The sequence below is a fragment of the Prionailurus bengalensis genome, chromosome B1 (genome assembly GCF_016509475.1).
Source record: "Prionailurus bengalensis isolate Pbe53 chromosome B1, Fcat_Pben_1.1_paternal_pri, whole genome shotgun sequence".
NCBI classification, from domain to species: Eukaryota; Metazoa; Chordata; class Mammalia; order Carnivora; family Felidae; genus Prionailurus; species Prionailurus bengalensis.
Window position 1 is genome coordinate 112,523,272 of NC_057344.1, and position 21,075 is coordinate 112,544,346.

Below are 21,075 nucleotides of genomic sequence, written 5' to 3' on the forward strand. Positions count from 1 at the left end.
CTTCCCTCAGGTGGCACACAGAAGCCTCCTGTTTAGGTAACTGGGAGACATGACTGGCACACAGATGGTGCTACTTTAGATAACCACCTTACCACAATGCCCCTTTCTCTATAAAAGCTGTGAGTTGAGGTCCAGACTGGGGGAAGAGTAGCTGCTGAGAATAGCTGCATAGAGTCAGGATCATTTGTCTGCCAGATTCTCTCCCACCCATCAGTAAATTACCCTGAATGAAACTTCGTGTAAATGGTATAGAGTGGTTTGCTTCATTTTTTGGTCTCAGAGTGACTTATCATTCCAGGGGATACTTTACTGTCTCTCATCCACTTTCTAATAGGGAGTGGAACATTTACGTTTCTATTCATTTTGGGTGTATGATAGATGGAGGAATGCTGTTATTCTCCTTATTGCTATTAAGTTTATGTATGATAAGCATGGATGTGAGGAGCCCAGGTGATGGACTGTTCACCTCTCTTGTCACACTGTTCTATGTTGAAGAGCTAAAGAGCTAAAAGCCGCCAGGCTGCTTTTACGGGAGGTCCTAGATGCGACTTGATGTAGTCACTTGAGATTGAAAGCCAAGGTAAGGCAGGGGCCATGCTTCTGAAATATCAACTGTCTTGACTAACAAGCAGTATTGGGAAGACATTTTGTCCTTTCAGCATTGGTGATCTCCTAGTGTCTCTTCAAGTGGTGGGTATTGAGAAGCAGGCTTCTGGAAGTTCACTGGCTGGAATGAAACATATTAGGCATGGCAAGTCTACTTATTCGATTCATTTAATATTTACTTCTTGAACACCTATCACATGCCAGACACTCTTCCAGGTCCATGGGATATAACAGTGGGCAGGGCTCACCATATCCCTGCCCTTTTGGAGTTTACATGCCAACAGTGGTTTCCTGGTCTGGTAGCTTGTGAATTTTTTTCCTTAATAGGGGCAGTGACAATGCATTCTTGACCAAGTAGTTCCTGACTATAGAAATAAAAAAATAAATAGCAGTTCCTTTGTGGCCTGGCTCTGGTATGATTCTAGAAGTCATTGCTGAAAGCTCAGTTCAGTCTTTCTTCAGTCCTATAAATTTAGAAGTTAAATAAGTCCCTATTTTAACTTCCTTTTTACTTAAATTATTTAGAAAGATTATTTTCTCAGCAAAGGGATATTGGCCAATTACAACTATCTTCTTAGAATACCCATTCGTTCCCACTTTGGCCATGTTGGGAGTCCCACACGTTGTTTAATTTCCACCCAACTAAAATGTCACCTCTGGCTCTCCCCTTTCTTGTCACCCATGTGGTTGATTATTACCCCTGCTGAGCTGCCATAGCAATCTGTACATGCTTTTGTTCTTTTTATGTTTATTTATTTTGAGAAAGAGAGGGAGTGCAAGCAGTGGAGGGGCAGAGAAGGAGAGAGAGAATCCCAAACAGGCTCCAAGCTGTCAGCACAGAGCTCGATGTGGGGCTCAAACCCGCGAACTGTGAGATCACGACCTGAGCCGACGATATCAAGAGTCGGACGCTTACCAACTGAGCCACCCAGGTGCCCCTCTATGTGCTTTTTTAATAGGGTTTTATCAGGTTGTGTAATTTGGTTTCTTTTCCTGCTCTCTGCCTGTTGCTCATACAAACACACATGACAGAGATTTGGTCTTACTTTTGTGTTTCAGACTTTTGACAGTGTTTGACAGATTACAGTTACCTATGTTCTAATTACTCATATAGTATTAAATCACAAATTTCCTTATTGCAAAATGTTTTTAACTACATTATACCTTTCTTTTCCATTTAGATTTATTTTTATCATTTTAAACATGATACATGAAATTCTTGGATTTTAGCTTAGGAATCCTATCAGAAATTATGTAGTCCAAACTTCTTTTCTGGGTCAGGAATTTTAGGTTAGAAGGATCTGGCTTCTTGTCCCATGTGTAGTGTTCTTTTGTGTTGTTCTTCAGTGACTGAGGATAGATTATCTTGATCATGACATAGTTTGTAGTTTCTGTGAAAACATGAACATGTATGGCCTTTGAAGCTCTTCACCGTGTTTTGCAAGGTGAAAGGATAATTGGTGACTGGGGAACTGCCCATATTTCCCTCAAAAGTGCCTTTATGGAAACTTGTAATGTGGAGGGGGTGTTCTCCATTTCCAGCAGGAGCCTTTGTCAACAAATTGGTTCATGCACACCGGCTAAACTGTCAAATGTTTGATTATGATTCCATAAATTATATATCATTCTCTTTTACACCATAGTTTTCCTCTGTAAGGTGCAAAAATGATACTAAAATACGAATGCATGTGCTTTTATTTACAAAATTGGAGTTCAGACTAGTGAGGTCATCAACCATGTATTAAAATAACATTTTGTACAGAGTTTTCTTTTAGCACTTAACCATTTTTTGTGAGCATCTCTCTCTCTCTCTCTCTCTCTCTCTCTCCCCCAGAAGACTGTGGACTCCATGAAAGCAAGCCTCACGTCTTTATCTTAGTAGATTTGTTGCCTAGCAAGGTGCTTGGCATAGGCTGTACATTTCATATTTGTTCCTGAAGGTTCTTAGATATATTCCATCTGCCAGATAACAAACTTCTAAATCTCCCAAATTAAATGAAGTGAAACCAATTTCTTTTATCCCTGTAAACTAAGTTTATTTTTTGTAGAAATTCCTACCAGTTTATGGATTGTCCATTTAAGTTTAACAAGTTTCTAGAGTCCTTTACCATCATTGAAGGAAGAGGAGAATTCTGTTTTCTAGGTGCTGTTTTCTTTGCGAAAGCTGCTCAGTTCTCTTCCCAAAATTGCTACACGTGGCATGGAGTATCTGGAGTACAGGCGTGTTAGCACTTTGAAATGACCCCAATTAACAAACTTGACAACCGCTTCAACAAATATAGTCAAAAGTGGAAAAGGTCCGTTTTTAAGTGGTACTTCTGAGAAGTGTGAACTCATAATGGAAAACACACTCACATAATCACTTATGAATGAATCATCTTGAAAATTAGTCCTACACAAGTTAGATATAAAACACTGGTTTTTACAGAGCACACACATGTGAGCTCTCAGGAGTGTAATATGATTCTGCTTCATGCTCACAGTCGTGGTTGATGAGCAGGTGCTGTGAATGAAGACCAATGAATATGAAATCCAGTTGTTCAGGAACAGCTTCAAATGAAGCTCAGTGACAATGATTCCTATGCGCTTTAGAACAGGAAGAGTGAGATGGAAGGACATTTCTTGATCTAAATTCGAAGACACTGTGAACCAGGAATCACATTTAGTCCTTGGGTACTTAACTCACTCCATCTTTTTGTGATATTTCTAAAGTGAGTTGAAGAGGAGATAATAGGCCATTTTGGGATGAATTTTGTATGTTTCAGAGAACAATACAACTTTTTACATCTCAGACTACCAAAAAGAAAAAGACAAGAATTAAAAAAATTTTTTTTCCACCAGAATCTCACTTTGATTACAAACACCTACTCACCATACACCAGGGCCTTCCTATCCTGTAACACTCATACCGGAGAAGAAGGGCTTATAAGCGATTAATGTGTTAACTTGATTCATTAATGCAGAGAATATTCACGATTTTCCACCTTGGAAGAGACTGAGTCTGTCATCGCTTTAATAGAACTCTGCTGGAAATCAAACACAATTTTTATTCTAGGGGATGATTACTGTGTCTTGTTTAATTCTCCCCTAACAAATGTCAGCACTAATGTATTACAGATTATTCAGTCAATTTGATGGTTCCAGGTGAAAGAAAGGAACACAAATCTCTTCTTTTAGTGTAAAAAGGGTCAGCTGGATGACTTCCCCTGCAGGAGCCGAGATGAGGCTTGACATGAATCAATCAAGAAGGCTCAATTTTACAGTTATAGTGCCTAATGCCTAAACATGAGCGTACGGGTGGAAATTAGCACCCGATTATGAGCATACATGATCTTCCCCTGGAAGACAATAATATTGGCATTAAGCTTCTCAAGAGGGAAGATGCTGCTGGTTTTTAATATGTCTTAAATTATGTCAGGAAAAACACTGGAACATCACACAAAAGCCACAGTCAGTGTCTATTGCTATCTCATAAAGCTGGAGATCTTTACAACAATATTGACACAGGAGCAGGCAAGCAAATGTCAGCCAATATAACATATGAAATACTTAACGTAACCAATTTTCAGCTGTCAATCAGCAGGGAATAATGACTGATGCAAGGAATCAATACGCCACAATTGAATTCCAGCTCACAAACTTGTTTCGTTCTGTGCTATAAAAGACTGTCAAATGTCACACCCCAAGAGATGCAACAGGATTCCAAAGATTTATTTATTTCAAGCTCTGAAGTCTATTAGCAATAGTGCTCCTTTGCTATTGGAAATAGAGCTTCAATGACATTAAATTTTCAGAAATGACAACTTGCTTTTCTGACAAATTAATGATAGCACTTCCTTAGACCCCTATTTATTTATTTTATTTTATTTTTTCGCCAACAGGAAGTACGATGATACTCAACTCATTCTCAAGATTTCAGAAAGCAAATATTTGCCATAATTTGTCAAGTAAACTGCTCACAGAGTCAACTATTGTTAAACAAGTTGTCCTATACATGGTAAATGCATGGAAATTGCAGATGACAAATCTCGAGCCTATGTTAAATCCAAACCTTAGTATTATGCAAATGATTGATAGCAAATTAAATCTACAAAATTTTGTCTTCTTCCAATAACAATATTCTCTTTTCATGGCATAATGGACTTTTAGGTAAAAATAGTAAATCTGTATAAAAAAAGCCTGTGTTATCCAGAACACAAGTAACTCATTGTATCTCATTCATGACAGTAATTTTAGAGGTGATAGTTTGAATAAATTTTTTAAAAAGGCATTTTAGTATTAACAAATCATTTAAAAAATAGTTTTGATGTGATGTAATAACATGCTTTTTAGAAATGGGGAGAAAAACAAAACATAGACGATTGCTATCTACTCTTTCTTAGATATTCCCTCAGGAACTTTTTTTCTTTTCTTTTCAACCCTAGTATTTTATGTTTTGCTAAATATTCTTCCTAAATCAAAGAGGAAAAACACATAATACATGAGTTTTATGAAAGGAAGAAAAAATATCAATAGTGATCTTTCAGGAAGTATTCTTTTTCTCTTTGGGGCCAAAGAAAATGCAAGTCACATACTCTTCTAAGCAAAATAAAGTAACAAGCCAGTTATCTCTCAAGGTCCAGTTATATGTGGTAGAAATGTAAGAGTTTTCCACCATTGCCAGTGGTGATAATGACAGGGCAAAGTCAAAGCCTGCTACCCTTTTGGCAAGGGGCACCCACTGAAGGAGCATGATCATCAAACTACTCTCATTTGGTCACGCACTTGCCTATAGCCCTTTGCTAGGTGTGTGTGTGTGTGTGTGTGTGTGTGTGTGTGTGTGTGCAGGGAGGGTTTGCCTTGTTTTGTTTGTTCTGCTTTTGCTTTTGTTTTACAGAGTGCCAATATGGTGGGACGACTTATTGGAAGAACTCAGCGCTCTACCTAGGCTGATGCCTAGGGTAGGTTTTTATGATCTCATGACAACTCCTATTATAAGATTGATCTGGTTTCGTACTAAATATTTAACAGGAAATAATTTTCTTCAGGTAAATTTGGCATAAAAGTGATAAAACTCAAATAGATCATGTTGAGAATCTGATGTTTGTTTATGAAGAAACCAGCAAAACGCCCTCACTGTTTATAAATGGGAATAAAATACTGTTAAGGCAGAGTCACTCATGTGGTTGAGTGGGCTGATTAAACCCAGAGAGAACATCTTGGGCAGAGCTGCCGTATCCTTCATTTGTTCTTCACCGAAAATGATAACATCGAACTGTAAAAGTTGAGATTGAAAAGCCACTAGTGTGTTGTCTAATTTCAACTGCAGAAACTGCTGTGCTCTTTTGGTGACTTTATGAGAGAATAAGATTATAGGTCACAAGAGCTTCTTTATTTCCCACCTGTAGCTTCTAACAACATTTTATTAAGGATTTTCCCATCTTCTTTCTCTGACCTATTGGGGTTGAAATCCTAAGAGCTGTTATAGGAACTTGACCAAAAAGGTATTAACATAGATTAGTGATTCTGAGAAGAAGTATCCTTTTATCTGAGCTCTAATTGATGGCTACTAAAATTTTTACAGGGCTAATAAGATAAACATGATATATCATTATGTAAATAGAAAAGGAATCCTTAGTATGGTTAAACACTTAAAGCTTTATGTTGCTTCATGGAAAATCACACCGAGCCATTGTTATTTGAAGGTTTAGTGTTAATTTCTAAAACAAACATGTTGGAGAGTAGTCCACAAATACCTTCTTGGCATTCCGTTGCTTTCTGGCTTGTTTAGATTTTTTTTTGTTTTTTAATTGCCCACTCACTGACTAAATTTCCAAAATAAAAACCAGAGGAAGAATTTTAAGTACATATATAGTGAACACTCTTACGGGAGGATATAAAGTCTTGTTTTCAAGAGTTGTCTTTGAGACAAGGTGTATGATTTCTTGCCTGGATAGTTTTGAAGAGTAATGAGATGATATTTGCAGGGCACTTGGAGAGCAAAGAAAGGTGCTAAGTACCCAGTACTATCATTGGTCTTCACTCAGAGATATACTTTAACCGAATAAATGTAAACACAATAGAACAAGAACACCCTGTTCACCACTTTGGTATACTAAAAATTAGAAGGAACACATGGCTCATTGGAATGTCAGAGATTTAAATTTCCCTAATATTGCTTTATGCCAAGGCCAGTGTTGCTGCTTCTTAAAACAAAAACAAAAACTATCTCCTAAACTTTATCTCATTAATCCCAGATCAATTTAGTTCCAGACACAGTCAAGTTAGACTATCTTGAGGTTTTTCTGGCTCTTAGATTTAATTCCTAAAACTGCCAAGTCAAAATTTTATTATTATTAGGCAAATCAATTCTAGAGTCCAGTTTATTTTTTGCTGTTAGTAAAATTTGAAAAAAAAATCCATCTGTTCTGAAGTCAGATGGAGGATTTGAGAACACTTTGACAATAATTGTGTTTATATGAAACAGATCAAAAGGAGTCAATCTGCTGTTTTCAGCTGTCTTAACAACAAAATCGGATTGTCTGCACAGCTGATTCAATCAATAGTGGAGAAATCGGTTAATATGGCAAAGAGTGATTGGAAAGAAAACCAGTGGATTCAGTATAGTCATGGCCTGTTTATCTATGAAATAAATATCTGATGTGTTATTTAATTGAGATATTTCTCTACTCTGCATTTGTCGTTGTGAATGTACACATAAGATTAGTAGAGAAAAAAAATGCCCGTTGAATAAGCTGTCTTTGATTATTAATACGGATCAGATTGAGAAAACACCAAAATTTTGCAAAAATTTAGCTTTTTAAAATTTGAATTGTGCATTAATAGAAAGATTCGTTAGGTGAGAAGGGTAATAAATGAATAATAATAGTAGAGACATATTCCGAAGGTATTTATTTAATCTAAAAGAATGTATGGGGTGTCTGGGTGGCTCAGTCGGTTAAGCATCCGACTTTAGCTCAGGTCATGATCTCCTGGTTCGTAGGCTCAAGTCCTGCATCAGGCTCTGTGCTGACAGCTCAGAGCCTGGAGGCTGTTCTTTGTCTCCCTCTCTCCCTGCCCCTCCCCTGCTCACACTCTGTCCCTCTCTCTCTCTCTCTCTCTCTCTCCTTCTCTCAAAAATAAACAAACATTAAAAAAATAAGTTAATAAATAAAAGAAGGTAAATATCCAAATATTTAAAATCAGGTAAGTTGATTCTATTTCAATGCTTTCTCTAGCCTTTATCTCTTCTGTTATTTTGTTATATGATGTAATCCTTATAGAAAACTTCCAATACTGTATTCTGTGTCATCTTCTTAGAGTTAATAGGATTGAAATGCAAAGGCCAAATTGGAGATACACGATATTATGAGTTGAATTGTGATCCCCTCAAAGGATGTTAAAGTCATAACCCCTAGTTCTTGTGAATATCATCTTCAAAATAGGGTTTTTGCAACTGACCGAGTTAAAATGAGTCATTAGGGTGCGCTCTAATCCAATATGACTGTGTCATTATAGAAAGGAGAAATTTGGACACAGATATGCACACAAGGAGAATACCATGTAGGCATAAAAGCAGAGGTCAGGGTGATGCCTCTACAACCCAAGGAGTACCAGAGATTGCCAGCCAACCACCAGAAGCTAGAAGAGAGGCCTGGAACAGGTCCTTCCTCACAGCCCCAGAACGAACAACCTTGCTGACACCTTGAGCTCAGACTTCTTCCCCCAGGAGTGTGGGATGATACATTTCTGTTGTTTAAGCCCCCCAGTTTGGGGTACTTTGTTGTGGCAGCCCTAGCAAAGTAATATACTAGGAAGAACAGACCAACACATATCATCAAACTTCAACTTTGTAGCCTTAGATTTCCAAAAGAAAACAAAGAATGAAATGTTCTGAGAACCTTCCAGTCTCCTGTAAATTGCTTCTTTTCCTTGAACATGTGTCTGGGTGATGGAGTATCCTCAGGTGTACTTGAGACTCTGACATACAAAGTATAACTCCTGGAACTTCCAGAACATTCTAGGTCTTGCACTGAGTAGAATTTTACATATCCTTGGGCAATATCATACTGTTGGGATTTTTTTTTTTCGTACTGGTATTTTTGGGGGAAGAGAGAGAGAAAGTCTCTTCCTTGAGACGTAACATTGGAAATATGTTTCTTTGCTGCCTTGTCAATAGAGTCAAACTAGAAAAAGATACCCACAAAAATGCAGTGGCAAAGCTAAATGAGTCAAATAGGCTACAGGAGGTAGATATGGCCGCATTAGTCCCTCCTTCAAGGAAACTGAGTCATCTGAGTCAGAATTACTTTAGAAGACAAGATAGCTAAATGACGGTACTTTTGCCTATGGAAATCAGACCATTTGACTGTTAAGTATGTAATGCCAACGCCTTGATGGAATTGATTTATTTCTCACCAAAAAATATTTTTCCTCCAACACTAAATATGCAAGTTAAAATTAAACTGACAAAAAGAAAAATATACAGTGAACTCTCTAGATGAAAGAAATATTTTCTCATAGGTTAATATTTTTTCAATTTTATCATAAAAATATTACATAAGCACAGATTTATTTAATATGGCGATTTCTCTCATATTTGATTATTATTTTGAGATCAGACCTCCCAATGAATTTGTACATCATTAAATTCTAGGGAAAATGGGAAGTCTACTGTTACGTAAATAAAATTCTAAAGTGTCTCCATTTCTCTCTCTCCCTGTTTTATTTCTAAGAACCCCTTTTTCATAGGTGAGAAACCATGGGTAGCACAATAAACTTGGAAAAACAATGAAGTCAGCAAAAGAATGAAGACCAAATATTCTGATTGGTAGCCTGATATAATTATTCTCCAAACCAAACTTCCTGTCCATGTACTTAGCGTGCAATATATATTGGGTTGAAAATGATATTTTCAAAACCTCTTCGCAATGCCAAAAGTACCATTATGTAGCCTATTCTCTTTATTAAAAGATAATAGTAAAAGGTTATGAAAAGGCAAAAGATTAAATTGTTTAAAGTAAAAATAATTGAATTGAATTCTTGCCTGCATTTTCTAAAACTAAAAGCAGTTTATTTTGCTAAGTCAAGCAGTAAAAAGAAGGAAATACTTCTCTTTTATAGCCATGTACCTCTAAAACCACTGTCCAGGAATTTTCCAGCGCTAACTTTTGGTCTCTAAAGACCAAAAATATGCAGATAAAGTTAGTCCCAGCAAAGATTCCACAATGTAACAAAGTTTTTTCATGTATAGGGAGAAAACAAACCCCTAAACTTAATGCAAATTTCAAAACATATGGCCTCATAGAACTGTCAATCAGTGATCAGCAAGGATTCTGCTTTGTTTACTTTGTGGTGGACATTAGCAATTCCTCTGGGCAGATGTTGGTCAACACAGTAACCAGACAGAAAGTTGTGATGACTTTGCAGTGGGTTATTTTTCATAGGAAAATAGCCAGAATGCTATACCACATTTCATGTGATACATGGGCACTTCCTAACTAAAAGAAATATGGAAAAAAAAAGAAAAAAAACCTTGTATTCAGGATGCACAACAAAATTAGAGTTGTCCAAATTCCAGCACATCTTTGCTAAGCATGTAGAAAGTATCCAGAATCCAGAATTTCTCTTCCTTTACCAAAATGGAGTTGTCATAAAAACTGGTAAGCTTCATTCTGAAATGACTCATTCCAAATTGAGCATCTAGATATTTGTCAAATACTCTTGTCAACTATTCCAGGGTCTTTGATTTGGGCCTCTCAGTGACAGTGGTCAGATGACATGAATGGACTGTCTGAGTTGGTCTGCCTTCTTGGAAATAATTTCTGATCAATTTACAATATAGCATGCATATTTTTCTTCAAAGAATCTTTTTTATATGACATATTTTCAAAGAAATCTTGTCTTAGCAATCATAGATTACATATGATTAAAAACAATTGTAATTTATTTAAAAACAAAAGAGGCACCGAGTTTACATATCACCTAACAAATCTGCACATTTTAAAATCTTCTTAGGAATATTACAGATTATTTACATATGTATATGTACATATATATATAATTTTAATATTTTTGATATTAATATGTTCTAGATAATGATAACATTTTTCTAAGTTATTGCTTTCTTTGGTTGTCTGAAAGAATTATAGTGACATTTAAAACCAAAAATGTCTTGGGGTGCCAGGGTGGCTGAGTCAGTTAAGGGTCCCACTCTTGGATTCCCCTCAGGTCATGATCTCACCTTTTCAGGAGTTTGAGCCATGCTTCTGGCTCTGTGCTGGCAGTGTGGAGCCTGCGTGGGATTCTCTCTCTCCTCTCTCTCTCTCTCTGCCCCTCCCCCACTTGCACGATCTCTATCTCTCTTAAAATAAATAAATAAACTTAAAAACAAAAAACACAAAAGAAAACAAAAGTCTTAAGGGTGCCTGGGTAGCTCAGTTGGTTAAGCATCTGACTCTTGATTTTGGCTCAGGTCATGATCTCATGGTTCGTGAGTTTGAGCCCTGCATTGGGTTCAGTGTGGAGCCTGCTTGGAATTCTCTCTCTCTCTGCCTCTCCTGCTCACTCTCTCTCTCTCTCTCTCTCAAAATAATAAACAATAAAAATAAGACTAAACAGTCTTAGACTTTTGATTCCAGAAGTCAGTACGTTTTCTAAAAAGTGAGACTAAGGGGGGACCAGGAACAATGTTTCTAACTTGTTATTTTACCAAGGACATTTTTTTTTATTTTAATGTTTATTTTTGAGAGAGAGAGAGAGAGAGAGAGAGAGAGGAAGGGGATGGGGCAGAGAAAGAGAGGGAGACACAGAATCCGAAGCAGGCTCCAGTCTCTGAACTGTCAACACAGTCTGACATGGGGTTCGAACTCACAAACTGCAAGGTCATGACCTGAGCTGAAGCCAGATGTTTAACTGACTGAGCCAACCAGGCACCCCGTAAGGACCTTCTTTTTAAAAAGCCTATCCTACATTACCACTATTTGATAGAAGAGAGCCACTTTATGACAAAAAATTAAGAAGGGCGGATTCTTAGACTAAAAGTTTTATGTTTACAATATAGGACTATTGACAACTTTGTCTTCACATACATAAAAACCTTGCCTTCAGTTTCTCATTTTGTCCTGAACTATACGGACTTGCTCAAAACCAGCCCTGGTTGTCTGAGAACTGGCACATGGGAAGCACTGTATTAAATTTCTCTAAAAAGACAAAGAGTGTTAAACATTAATTCTGCATTTCTGAAAAGAACTACTCTAAATTAAGGATGACTATATAAACTATTTGGCTGTCAGGCAATCTGGTCACAGTTATAATACCTGAATATGTTTTTTTAAGTTTATGTATTCGTTTTTAAGAGAGGGAGTACAAACAGGGGAGGGGTAGAGACAGAGAGAGAGAGAGAGAGAGACAGAATCCGAAGCAGCCTCCAGGCTCTGAGCTGTCAGTGCAGAGCCCTATGTGGAGCTTGAGATCATGAACTGTGAGATCATGACTTGAGCCAAAGTTAGATGCTTAACGGAGCCACACAGGCATCCCCTGAATATGTTTTAGGGGACCAACTGCTCACACCTTTTCTTGCAGGAGCGAGAAAATGTATATGGCTGCTCAGGTTAAGTGTATATATGTCCATGCAGACTTGGGTCTGTAGGCTGACTGCCAGCTAGGAAAATGGCTTGTATTTCTGGGAAAGAGGAAAGAATGACATTTTGAATATATTGATGATAATATTTAAAATTTCTCAATTTTATCTTCATATATCACATCACTTTCGGAGGCCAAAAAAATGAATTCCCCACTAGCAACAGTCTTGAGATGGGTGAGGTCCCAAAACTTCTAACATTATTTTAGATTTTTTTTTCTGTAAACTCTCAAATGATGTTGATTTATACTTATGTTTATCTAGAACTTAAAATGTAATATGTAGTTTCTCTGATTTCCATATTCAAGAAAAAATACAGTTATAATTGAAGAATTCCTCTAGGCTTTTTGTATGGTTTCTTTCCCCTACTGAAAGAGAAATAAAAGGAGCAAAATGTATGTATTTTGTATTTTCTCTTTTAGTTTTCCTTTATTATCCTTCTTAAATAAAGTAAGAAAAATGTATGAGATTTTTTTACATACACATATTACCCTAATATAAAGTACAATAGGAGTTAACATTTCAAGTCAAATGATGACCTATAATTTAAGAAATGTTAAAAGATAGTTTAGCATTGCCATCTTTTCTAAAATTCCAAGATACATTCTTTAACAGTATGAAACTTATGTTTTTTTCTCACTAAAATGTTTAATACATAAAATAGTACAAAATTAACTAAAATCCACTAAACATAGGATTTGCAGCATTGCATCTGGAGTCCAGGATCCTACAAATTTGTGTTATTCTTATTTATCTCAAACAGAGCTTTGGCAAAACTGTTTCATAAAATGCACAGTGACAGTACAGATTTTCCACTTCTAGCAAATTATCTCACTTTTGTGGATTTCAGTCATGACCTTAATATTATTTTTTCACTGTGGCAATGAACAACAGGTACATGTGTTCACTGGATAAATTTTTTTCTTTTTGATATTCAATTCATAAAATTATATCAAGATATAATAACCCTTTGACAAAATTGTTAAGAACTAAAATATTTTAAGTTGAAGTTAGAAAAACTCTGCCTAACAGGTATGTGTCATTGGTCCACAAATGTTTCAGACCCTAATAATATGAATTATGTGAATCCAGTTCAACAGCAGTGATGCTGAAACTATTCTTACCTCTCATGATAGATGTGGGATAATGCTACTAGAAGTATCTTATCACATATTTTGTAATATAATGGGTCTTTCAAAGGATAATTTACTGGATCTATAAGAAAAAAAAATAGCAGTGATATTTAGTACTCTTCAAGAGGCTTTCAAGCCAAGAAGAAAAGGCACTTTATAAACTCTGAAGCTCATTAACCTTCACAAAATACTGGTGAGTTAGATGGCAAGTGTTACTCTTCTCAGTTCATAGATGAGTGAACTGAAGCACTGAGAGGTTAACTGATTTTTCCAATTCACAAAGCAAGTCACGGCATAAAGGGAGGTCACACAGAATCCTTGACTATTGGTTCACATGGGGCTCTACTCTCTGGACAAATAATTTATTAAATAAGCACCTATTGATTATAATTTACTGGATAATTCCATTTGGCATTTGTCCAAATAATTTGCTCATGGCACAATTATCCACTCTCTAAAAAGACAAAACTGCCTGATTCACATAAGTACTATAATAGTTAACATCACAGCGGGTGAATACCAGGAGAAATTCCAGTCTGCTTTTACACTAGTAAAACTATAAAAAAATACATAAATATTTAGAAGAAACTAATAGTTTGTTTTCACCGCTAAATAAGATAGACTACTATCTTAATGTTCCCTCTTGGAGGAAGTTTTCAAATATAACCTAGAGGAGAAAGTTACATGTATTTTTATTTATCCTCTTTAAGGAAAAACCAAAAAAAAAAATCTGATCTTTTAAAAATCAGGGAAGCGAAAAAAGGTAGGAATTTAGCTCTGTTTGAAAAGAAAGATATATTTGCTATAATATTGTTAAAGCCAGGTGATGGGTATATAGGGGTTCCTTTTTTGTCATTGTGTCTACTACTGCATATATTTTAAATTCTACATAAAAATTATTGAAATTAAGTAGTTAACACAGTTCCTGGAACATATAAAATGATTAATATTCAAAATAAAAGGTAAACCTAAAGAACACATACCTGACAGCAGACATAAATTTGATGTATTTTGTCCAGTGATCCAGAGTCTTATTGTATACTAAAAGCTATTCAGGTACATAAAACATTTTCAAGTTCTAAAATGTTGAAGGATGATCCCATATACCAGCTTCCTTTTTTTATGGCAAAGAAAGAACTAAACTCACCTGCTCAATATTGAATACTCGGTGTGGCCCTAGAGAATTCTTTAATAATGTTTCTGAGAATTGGGAGACCTTTTGAACAAATCCCACCAACCTCATTTACTTTGATTAACGTGACATTTGGGGGTGCCTGGGTGGCGCAGTTGGTTAAACATTAAATCTCTTGATTTCAGCTCAGTTCACCGTCTCACAGTTCATGAGATTGAGCCCCATGTCAGACTCCGTGCTGACAACACAGAGTCTGCTTGGGATTCTCTCTCTCCTCTCTCTCTCTGCCTCACCCCCGTTTGTGCTCTCTCCCTCAAAATAAATAACCATTAAAAAAATGAAATTTTCATCAATTAAATTTAGTTAAAAGAATTAAAATACAGAGTAGAAAAAAGGACACAAGAAGGAAGGAAGGAAGCAAGGAAGGAAGGAAGGAGGGAGGGGAGACTAGATAACAGGGAAAGTACACTAAACCCAGAAATTCAAATCTATCCTGCATTTTTCCTTTTATCTTTTTTTCTCATCACTATAAGTATGTTTCCCATTATTTGTCACTTAAACACAACTGTGTGCTTATGAGTTTTTAACCTCCATTTCCTCCAGCTTCAATCTGTTTCACACGCCATTACTAGAATCTTCTAAGTGCAATTCTGATCATATTAAGTTTCCCGCTCACAAATTTTCAAAGATTTTCACTTTTTCACCAAATAAAATATCCTCACTGGAGAATCAAAAGTCCCTCACAGTATGATGACTACCTACTTTTCCAGCTGTATGTCTAATTCTTCTACCTCTCAATATTACATTTGTAACCAAACTTACATATTCATTTTCTTTTCTGAGCCTGCCTCTCTCAAGTCATGCATGTTTGCTTGCACACCTCCAAAGCTGGCATGTGCAATTTTAAGTGTCTGAGATAACATGTTTTCTCTGTCTTCTGCCCTGGCTTTTGCATTTTGTTCCTTAGGCTTTGTAATCTGTTTTCATTCTCAGTCCACAGAAGTGCTAGAAAGATGTTTTATTAGTAGATTTAGAATAGGCAACTATCTCTTTTCCTGGAAATCCTGACCCTGTTCTCTCTTCTAAACTGACTCTTTTTTTTTCAAAGTTTTATTTAAATTCTAGTTAGTTAACATACAGTGCAATATTGGTTTCAGGAGTAGAATTCAGTGATTCGTCATTTAGATACAATATCCAGTGCTCATCACAAGTTCCCTCCTTATGATCCATCCCCCATCTAGCCCTTCCCCCACCCACAACAACCCTCTGCTTGTTCTCTATTGTTAATAGTCTTTTATGTCTGCTAAACCCACTTTTGAAACAACTAGGAATCCAATTAATCATTTTTGTCTGTCCAGAACGTAGTCATCATTTTCAAGTAACAGTATTACAAGTTTTTTGGGTGAAACCAATTCTCCCTTACTCTCAGTTCATGGGATAATAAAACGACAAGGTATGTAATGTGGAAGAGACTAAGTTGTTATATGTAGAAGGGCAATGATGATCTCTCTGTTCTAGGCTGGGAAGTCTACAGTTCTGGTTATATGGTAGCAAAACATCTGTTAAATGTTAATCCCTTTATCTTAGAACACAGATAATAAGACAACCAAGGTTGGAGTTTCGGGACCTGGTTGAGAAATTTCAATGACCCCTTCTATCTGTGAACAAGTAAATCTATATGGCTTACAGTCTGATAATATTAATCCTTAGATGATTGAAAAAATTGAAATATATGTCTGAGGCTAATGTCAGTTTCAACAAATGCAAAAATATGGGAGTGCAAATGTAGGATTATACTGGAACCTGGAGAAAGTCTCCCAAGCTCTCTCTGCTATTTATTTCTCCTTCCAGCCAAAGGAAACAATCACGAGCATTGTAAAGAGTTATAAATTGAAATGCAGCCTGGTTTAAAGCGGCAACTTGTACCAGCACATCTCATGCTATGGTGTACATCATTCCAGTCTACGGCAAGTAGAAAGCACTTGGGCCTTGGACCCTCAGAAATTGACGCTTCTGAAATCTACATTCAAGGATTACGATACTGCAAGATCGCTGTCTTTAGTTACTAATTTATGGGATTAGATTAATGAAAAGCTAGAAAAAGCCCACAAGCATTTGGAAAATTGTGTTGGCTGAGAAATATTACTTCCATTTTCCTTTCCAAAATTATCTCCATGCCCAAAAGTCCCTGTGTTTTGGGAGGGGCTGGCTCAGTGCTTAGTCTCCAGTCCAGATGCCTTATTGAACCAGACTTGGTCAATTAAGTTTCCACATCATCTTGACCACAGGGATTGTTTCAAAGATGGACACATGATCCAAAATAGCCAATAATACAAGATGTAAAAACTTTTTCTGCTGTGGTTGAGGTACTAAAAGAACTTAAGTTTAGACAATGTGGATACCACTCATAGTCAAACTTTGCTTTTTAAATGAATCAATTTTAAAAAGTAGATATGAGACATTGGGAAATTAAAAAAAAAAGCTCAAGAAGTAAACATATACATGAACTATTAAAACATGAAAACAATTTTATTTACAAACTTTTCTGTTATACGAGGAATATGTTTCCTTTTTCACTTATGCCAGTTTGTGATTCTGTCTCCAGTAATAGAAATACAGTAATTACCAAATAAACAATATTGAATTAAATTGAATTGAGATCATTTTCATGGCCACAATTCAGCAGATTAAAAAGAAACATCCAATTGATTTAAGATATACCTAACAAAAACTAATTACAGAGTAGATTCTAATATGGGATGGTCAGTAGCCCCTTATTTAATCATTTCAATTTCCTAGTATAGTGTTTAAGAAGCACCAAGAGTAGTGATCTCAGAATGACAGTAAAAATTAGCACCGAATATTAGTCTAGTACCAGAATTTGGGAAGAATTTCCATTAGCAGCAAGATTAATGGAGCTGGATTGAAAAATACCAATCATCATGCACTACAAGATAAAAACAGGCCTCCTTACCTGAAAGTGAATGGAAATGTTTATTTCCTGCTACTCATTTCCTATTTGCAGAAAACAAGTTCTGAATTAATTTGAGAAGTTCAGAGGCATCTTCTACTGCATGGTGCCTCCATTCTTCCCTTCCCTTATTTTTCAACCCCACATCTCTTTGTTAGTGTATTCTCTGTGAGTAAATGTTCTATAGGCAGAAAGTAAGCTGGAATACTGGGGATTTATTAACCTAATTTCTAGGAAGTAGGGTGGGAGAATGTCTCACCTCCATGACATCATAACTTCATAAGGTGCATGCCTACCAAGGCCAGATTTAGAATAAGAGTTATATGTCCCACTTCACTTCCAGCTGTAGATCTAAAAAGATTAAGCATGTGCAGAGAGAATGGATGCAATTAAATCCTCACACTCTACTGACTGACACATTTATGTGTATTTGGATTTGGCATTTTTTGAGGATTGAGCTTATTCTTTAATGAGAGTTCTCCTGGTGTTAGAATAAGAAAAAAGAAATAATTTGGGTCCACATTATAAAGAAAAACTTTAGGGGCACATGGGTGGCTCAATTGGTTCAGTGGCCAACTCTTCATTTTGGCTCAGCTCAGGATCCAGGGTCATGGGATCAAGGCCCCCCCCCCCCCCATTAGGCTCTGTGCTGGGCATGGAGCCTGCTTGGGATTCTCTATCTCTCTCTCTCTCTCTCCTTCTGCCCCTTTCCCCCACTTGAGCTCTCTCTCTCTTTCTCTCTCTCTCTCTAAAATAAAAAAAATAATTGATTTTAAAAAGAGAAATTTTAAACACGTACCATCACTAGAATAAGACATTAGTGGGGTGCCTGGGTGGCTAAGTCAGTTAAGCATCCAAATTTGGTTCCTGAATTGGAGCCCTGCATTGAGCTTTCTGCTGTCAGCACAGAGCCCACTTCAGATCCTCTGTCCCCTCTCTCTCTGCCCCTCCCCCTCTCACACACACACACTCTCTCTCCCAAAATAAATAAAACACTAAAAAAAAAAAAAAGAATAAGACATTACCAAGTTATAAGACTCAGAAGAGGAATAGACCTCACAAAATAAAATGACACAGGAATTGTAGAACATTTTATAAAATAATTTGTCATCCTTGATGTAAAACAAGAATCTATGGTTCTTTGAAATGGAAAGAAAAAATTAAAGACAAAGTTGGCAAGATTTAAAAAAAATTGATGAGCACTGGGTGTTGTATGAAAACCAATTTGTCAATAAATTTCAGAAAATAAATAAATAAATAAATAAATAAATAAAATAAAAAAAAATAAAAAAAATTGATGATATACAAAAAATTTACTGAAATTAAGTAGAAATACATGGAAACTAAAATTTTAATAGCAATATAAAATTATTATTGGAAGCACTAAAAAAACAAGTTTTCTGCTTTTTCAAGGCTTGGCTGACTTTCTTTTGATCCTTGAAATCATATTTTTCTAATATTTTGTCTTTTTTTTTTAATGCTGAGCTACTGAAAAAATGGATCATGGAAGAAGAAGTAGTTTGACAAGTATGAGAAGAGGAAGAGGACATCTCTATGTTCTATATAAATCAAAATTTCTACTGATTGAGAGTCTTAACCCAATCTTAGTGGGGAATGTATTCTCCTGAGGTGTAAAGACCTCAAAGAAAAATAAGTGGAAACTGATTTTTGCTCTGTTGCATTTGACTTATACCTGGGGAAGAAAAAAAAAATCAACAACAAAGTCATAAAATTTAAGAGTGGAATGGCGGCTGCAGGAGGCTGGGGGTGGGCTTGGGAGGATGGGGAGTTACTAAACAAATGGCAGGAAGTGTCAGTTAATCAAGATGAACAAGCCCTAGAGATCTGCTGTATACATTGCACCTAGAGTCAACAATAATGTATTGTACACTTAAAATTTATTAAGAGGGTACATCTAATGTTAAGTGTTCTTACCACAATAAGGTATTTTTTTTTTTAAGGAAAGATGTTGAGGAAACAGATACAACAAAATACCAGGAACAAGAAGTATCTCCTACATCACTGAAGATGACTTTCTTTAGTTACAACTGAATTCTGTAGGTTGATGGGTTAAACTCAAAATTAATCCATCTTAATCACGAACTTATCAGCGATGAGGCAGGAGAAAAACTTAAAGGCACTTTCAGTCATTAAGGACCTAAAAATTAATGGCTGAAGGGGAGTAAATGTTTAATAAAAGTTTTAGTGTGGAAATTAAATTAGTCATATGGAATTAAGTCAAAATGTTCACTTGAAATTTAGTCTTCAATGCTTTTGAAATTTTAAAAAATATATACTTAAAAATAGAAAATGAGTAAGGGAAAATAAAATGTTAATAACAATGAACTTATTCCTAATCACCTTCATAGTAAGTAAGCCTGGAAGGTGAGTAGAGATGGTGACAAAAGGGGGAGGATTAAAATTAGGCTAATGTTTTCTCAGATAATAATAGTCATTCCTGATTTTGGCAAATATTAAGTTTTAAATACATATTTTTGAATTAAACTCTCACTAGTAGAACTACTAAAAGACTTTTTAAAGATTTAAAAAGTTGGGAAAACAAAACAAGTAAAATAATCATAACAAGAAAATATTCAAACAAAATTTTAATCAGAATACTATATTACATGAGAAAATCAAGACATGAAAATGAACACGGTATAGGTTCAATTGTTAAACTCAAAAAGAAATAAAATGTTAGTAGTGGCTTATGTTTGGTAGTGGGATTATAAATTGTTTTCTTCTTTATGATTGTCTTTGTTTTATATACATAGAGGCACAGAATTACTTCTGTAACCAGAAAATAAACTGCTCTTCAAAAGAGAGAAGAAATAAATGTGACCGCCAGTGTAGACTAATTCTAGATTATGTGACAGAGAAACTAAGAGTTGGGGAAATTTGAGAAGAACTTAAGGGTTTGAAGCAAGAATTTAGAAGTATATAAAAAGATATCCATATTTGTGGGGCAAGAAAGATGAGAACGTTAGCTTATATTTGCAGCTGTGTTTTTCTCAATTTAAAGGCTGCTCCCAGGAGCACAGTTTAAATGGAGAGAAAGCATAATTGACCCTAATAAAATAATGGGGTTTATGAAGGCTGTCTTCTTATTGCACCAGTTCCTTTTGGTTTTTATTCTTATGTTATACACTGCACACTTGAGCACTCAGTGGCCAAAAGCCCATGAGAGACCTTAAGCAGCAAAGAAAAATATAGATCCTTAACCTCAGCGTAATTGAAAATGATATTAAAATATAAAGGAAGGTAAGGATTTTCAACAAGTATTCGATTTTTCCAATTCTACATTCTTTTGGAAATATCATATGTTGAATCATTAGGAAAAAAAAAATCCGGCCTTCTCTTGGCTAGTGTCTTGATGAGTGTTTAATCCTCAAACTACAACAGCTTCATATTCTTCCCCCAACCAAAGTCTCGCTTACATGATTCATTTACCAACATTAAGATTTAAGTACCTGATCAAATGTTTCAAGGCTACCTCACCAGGGCTAACGTCAGTTAGCAATGCTCAATGTCTTAGATTAATTTGCATCATCTGGAGAGTGGGGGCAAGAATCTTGGAGAAACTGAAGTGTTTTCCTCATGACTTTGTATTTTG